The sequence below is a fragment of the Ranitomeya imitator genome, chromosome 2 (genome assembly GCF_032444005.1).
Source record: "Ranitomeya imitator isolate aRanImi1 chromosome 2, aRanImi1.pri, whole genome shotgun sequence".
In the NCBI taxonomy this organism is placed as follows: domain Eukaryota; kingdom Metazoa; phylum Chordata; class Amphibia; order Anura; family Dendrobatidae; genus Ranitomeya; species Ranitomeya imitator.
In genome coordinates this window covers 398483481-398489480 of record NC_091283.1, presented here as the reverse complement: position 1 = coordinate 398489480, position 6000 = coordinate 398483481, and the positions used below count along the sequence as shown (strand labels likewise).

Sequence of the window (6000 nt, the reverse complement as noted above, 5' to 3'; positions counted from 1 at the left end):
AAATAAAAACAAAGGTTGTTGTAATAATTTATTCTTCGCTCAATCCTTCTGAAGAACCTCGCTCTGTAACAAAGTAAAAATAATAAACCAACAATATACATACCTTCCGAAGATCTGTAAGGTCCCACGATGTAAATCCATCTGAAGGGGTTAAAATATTTTGCAGCCACGAGCTCTGCTAATGCAGCGCTGCTCCTGGCTGCAAAACCCCGGAGAATGAAGGTAAAGTAGGTCACTGACCTATATTTACCTTCATTTGCGGTGAGGCAAGGTGGCATTAACCCTTCATTACCCCATATCCCACCGCTACACGGGAATGAGAAGAGAGTGGCCAAGTGCCAGAATAGGCGCATCTTACAGATGTGCCTTTTCTGGGGTGGCTGGGGGCAAATGTTTTTAGCCAGGGGGGGGCCAATAACCATGGACCCTCTCTAGGCTATTAATATCTGCCCTCAGTTTTTTTTTCCCCTCTCTCTTTCCTCCCTTCCCTCTACCCCTTATTGTCTTGTCTTTGTCATTTACGTCTTTGTAGAATTAAGGTCATTGATGGCCTTATATCGTCTATATTGTTTATATCGTTTACTGTTCATGCATTCTATACAGAAACTAAATGCTTGTAAGACCCTGTTTTGTTCTAAAATGTTTAATAAAATAAAAATTTTATGGTTAAAAAAAAAAAAAATATCTGCCCTCAGTCACTGGCTTTACTACTCTGGCGGAGAAAATTGCGCGGGAGCCCACGCCAATTTTTTCCGCCATTTAACCCTTTAATTTAATAGAACAGCCAAATTTTGCATATACACACGTGTGGAATATGCAAAAAAAAAAAAAAGGTGATATGAGATGGTTTACTATATGTAAACTATGTCTCATATCATGTCGGGTTTAGGAAGGAGATAGCAAAAGCCGGCAATTGAATTACCGGCTTTCTGCTATATCGCGCTGGATGAAGTAATAATATATATACATATATGTGTCTACTGATTATATATATATATATATACACACACATATACAGTATATATGTTTTTTTTTTTTTTTTTTACACATGGATCCCTTGTATATCCGTATGTCGGTTTTGCAAGCCTGCGAGAAAAACACGCAGTACGGATGCCATACGGAGGATGCCATGCGCAAAAAACGCTGACACACCCTGCCTACGGAGGAGCTACGGACCACTATTTTCGGGACATTTCAGCGTATTACGGCCGTAATATACGGACCGTATTGTCTTACGCTGAGTGTGAAGCCGGCCTTACACAGGATAGGATTAGATCCACAGCTCAGCAGACAGTATCACACAGGATAGGATTAGATACACAGCTCAGCAGACAGTATCACACATGATAGGATTAGATACACGGCTCAGCAGACAGTATCACACAGGAGAGGATTAGATACACAGCTCAGCAGACAGTATCACATATGATAAGATACACAGCTCAGCAGACAGTATCACACAGGATAGGATTAGATACACAGCTCAGCAGACAGTATCACATAGGAGAGGATTAGATACACAGCTCAGCAAACAGTATCACACATGATAGGATTAGATACACGGCTCAGCAGACAGTACCACACAGGATAGGATTAGATACACAGCTCAGCAGACAGTATCACACAGAATTGGATTAGATACACAGCTCAGCAGACAGTATCACACATGATAGGATTAGATACACAGCTCAGCAGACAGTATCACACATGATAGGATTAGATACACAGCTCAGCAGACAGTATCACATATGATAGGATTAGATACACAGCTCAGCAGACAGTATCACACATGATAGGATTAGATACACAGCTCAGCAGACAGTGTCACACATGATAGGATTAGATACACAGCTCAGCAGACAGTGTCACACATGATAGGATTAGATACACAGCTCAGCAGACAGTATCACACATGATAGGATTAGATACACAGCTCAGCAGACAGTATCACACAGGAGAGGATTAGATACACAGATCAGCAGACAGTATAACACAGGATAGGATTAGATACACAGCTCAGCAGACAGTGTCACACATGATAGGATTAGATACACAGCTCAGCAGACAGTGTCACACATGATAGGATTAGATACACAGCTCAGCAGACAGTGTCACACATGATAGGATTAGATACACAGCTCAGCAGACAGTGTCACACATGATAGGATTAGATACACAGCTCAGCAGACAGTATCACACATGATAGGATTAGATACACAGCTCAGCAGACAGTATCACACAGGAGAGGATTAGATACACAGATCAGCAGACAGTATCACACAGGAGAGGATTAGATACACAGCTCAGCAGACAGTATCACACAGGATAGGATTAGATACACAGCTCAGCAGACAGTATCACATATGATAGGATTAGATACACAGCTCAGCAGACAGTATCACACAGGAGAGGATTAGATACACAGCTCAGCAGACAGTATCACACATGATAGGATTAGATACACAGCTCAGCTGACAGTATCACACAGGATAGGATTAGATACACAGCTCAGCAGACAGTATCACACAGGAGAGGATTAGATACACAGCTCAGCAGACAGTATCACACAGGATAGGATTAGATACACAGCTCAGCAGACAGTATCACACAGGATAGGATTAGATACACAGCTCAGCAGACAGTATCACACACGATAGGATAAGATACACGGCTCAGCAGACAGTATCACACAGGAGAGGATTAGATACACAGCTCAGCAGACAGTATCACACAGGATAGGATTAGATACACAGCTCAGCTGACAGTATCACACAGGATAGGATTAGATACACAGCTCAGCAGACAGTATCACACAGGATAGGATTAGATACACAGCTCAGCAGACAGTATCACACAGGATAGGATTAGATACACAGCTCAGCAGACAGTATCACACAGGAGAGGATTAGATACACAGCTCAGCAGACAGTATCACACAGGATAGGATTAGATACACAGCTCAGCAGACAGTATCACACAGGATAGGATTAGATACACAGCTCAGCAGACAGTATCACACAGGATAGGATTAGATACACAGCTCAGCAGACAGTATCATACAGAATTGGATTAGATACACAGCTCAGCTCTTTACCTACATACTGCATACAATGTGTCATTAGCACTTGGCCTCCTCCTGTGTTGTGCTGACAGGAGTAATTGGCCGATTGAATCCAGGATACTAAGGGTTAACCATGCTGCAGTGTTGTGCTCCAGAACAGGTGACTGGATGGACAGCAGACTCAGCCAATAAGACGTGAGGGAGGTTATGAGGTGGCCAATCAGCTGCAAGACCCACCCCGGAAACGTCTTTAGTTTGCGGATTAGAAACACGTGGTGCTGATCGGCTTCTCAGGTGCGTGGCGGGAAGAGGGACAAGGAGGCATAACACATGGAGGGGAGTGATACTGTGTATAGATGACAGTGGGGGGCGGTGATTGCGGAGTGATACTGTGTATAGGTGACAGTGGGGGGCGGTGATTGCGGAGTGATACTGTGTATAGGTGACAGTGGGGGGCGGTGATTGCGGAGTGATACTGTGTATAGGTGACAGTGGGGGGCAGTGATTGCGGAGTGATACTGTGTATAGATGACAGTGGGGGGCGGTGATTGCGGAGTGATACTGTGTATAGGTGACAGTGGGGGGCGGTGATTGCGGAGTGATACTGTGTATAGGTGACAGTGGGGGGCGGTGATTGCGGAGTGATACTGTGTATAGGTGACAGTGGGGGGCAGTGATTGCGGAGTGATACTGTGTATAGGTGACAGTGGGGGACAGTGACTGCGGAGTGATACTGTGTATAGGTGACAGTGGGGGACAGTGACTGCGGAGTGATACTGTGTATAGATGACAGTGGGGGGCAGTGATTGCGGAGTGATACTGTGTATAGGTGACAGTGGGGGGCAGTGATTGCGGAGTGATACTGTGTATAGATGACAGTGGGGGCAGTGACTGCGGAGTGATACTGTGTATAGGTGACAGTGGGGGGCGGTGATTGCGGAGTGATACTGTGTATAGGTGACAGTGGGGGGCGGTGATTGCGGAGTGATACTGTGTATAGGTGACAGTGGGGGGCGGTGATTGCGGAGTGATACTGTGTATAGATGACAGTGGGGGGCGGTGATTGCGGAGTGATACTGTGTATAGGTGACAGTGGGGGGCGGTGACTGCGGAGTGATACTGTGTATAGGTGACAGTGGGGGGCGGTGACTGCGGAGTGATACTGTGTATAGATGACAGTGGGGGCGGTGACTGCGGAGTGATACTGTGTATAGATGGCGGTGACTGCGGAGTGATACTGTGTATAGGTGACAGTGGGGGCAGTGACTGCGGAGTGATACTGTGTATAGATGACAGTGGGGGGCGGTGACTGCGGAGTGATACTGTGTATAGGTGACAGTGGGGGGCGGTGACTGCGGAGTGATACTGTGTATAGGTGACAGTGGGGGGCGGTGACTGCGGAGTGATACTGTGTATAGATGACAGTGGGGGCGGTGACTGCGGAGTGATACTGTATAGGTGACAGTGGGGGGCGGTGACTGCGGAGTGATACTGTGTATAGATGGCGGTGACTGCGGAGTGATACTGTGTATAGGTGACAGTGGGGGCAGTGACTGCGGAGTGATACTGTGTATAGATGACAGTGGGGGGCGGTGACTGCGGAGTGATACTGTGTATAGGTGACAGTGGGGGGCAGTGACTGCGGAGTGATACTGTGTATAGATGGCGGTGACTGCGGAGTGATACTGTGTATAGGTGACAGTGGGGGCAGTGACTGCGGAGTGATACTGTGTATAGATGGCGGTGACTGCGGAGTGATACTGTGTATAGGTGACAGTGGGGGCAGTGACTGCGGAGTGATACTGTGTATAGATGACAGTGGGGGGCGGTGACTGCGGAGTGATACTGTGTATAGGTGACAGTGGGGGGCGGTGATTGCGGAGTGATACTGTGTATAGATGACAGTGGGGGGCGGTGATTGCGGAGTGATACTGTGTATAGGTGACAGTGGGGGGCGGTGACTGCGGAGTGATACTGTGTATAGGTGACAGTGGGGGGCGGTGATTGCGGAGTGATACTGTGTATAGGTGACAGTGGGGGCGGTGACTGCGGAGTGATACTGTGTATAGGTGACAGTGGGGGGCAGTGATTGCGGAGTGATACTGTGTATAGGTGACAGTGGGGGGCGGTGATTGCGGAGTGATACTGTGTATAGGTGACAGTGGGGGGCGGTGATTGCGGAGTGATACTGTGTATAGGTGACAGTGGGGGGCGGTGACTGCGGAGTGATACTGTGTATAGGTGACAGTGGGGGGCGGTGATTGCGGAGTGATACTGTGTATAGGTGACAGTGGGGGACAGTGATTGCGGAGTGATACTGTGTATAGATGACAGTGGGGGGCAGTGATTGCGGAGTGATACTGTGTATAGATGACAGTGGGGGGCGGTGATTGCGGAGTGATACTGTGTATAGGTGACAGTGGGGGGCAGTGATTGCGGAGTGATACTGTGTATAGGTGACAGTGGGGGCGGTGACTGCGGAGTGATACTGTGTATAGGTGACAGTGGGGGGCGGTGATTGCGGAGTGATACTGTGTATAGGTGACAGTGGGGGGCGGTGATTGCGGAGTGATACTGTGTATAGGTGACAGTGGGGGGCGGTGACTGCGGAGTGATACTGTGTATAGGTGACAGTGGGGGGCGGTGACTGCGGAGTGATACTGTGTATAGATGACAGTGGGGGGCGGTGATTGCGGAGTGATACTGTGTATAGGTGACAGTGGGGGGCGGTGACTGCGGAGTGATACTGTGTATAGATGACAGTGGGGGGCGGTGACTGCGGAGTGATACTGTGTATAGGTGACAGTGGGGGGCGGTGACTGCGGAGTGATACTGTGTATAGATGGCGGTGACTGCGGAGTGATACTGTGTATAGGTGACAGTGGGGGCAGTGACTGCGGAGTGATACTGTGTATAGATGACAGTGGGGGGCGGTGACT

At 48.2% G+C, this 6000-nt stretch overlaps 1 protein-coding gene across 6 annotated transcripts in view; it reads left to right on the top strand.

Annotated features, from left to right (window-relative positions):
* The first annotated feature begins 3309 nt into the window (after nt 1–3309).
* B3GNTL1 (UDP-GlcNAc:betaGal beta-1,3-N-acetylglucosaminyltransferase like 1) overlaps nt 3310–6000 on the top strand; it is a 292250-nt gene continuing 289559 nt past the window's right edge. For all 6 annotated transcript variants that reach the window (XR_011318300.1, XM_069750606.1, XM_069750603.1 and 3 more), the window contains exon 1: nt 3310–3355. The gene's annotated coding sequence lies outside the window, so the exon portion shown is untranslated. The remainder of the gene's footprint in view (nt 3356–6000) is intronic.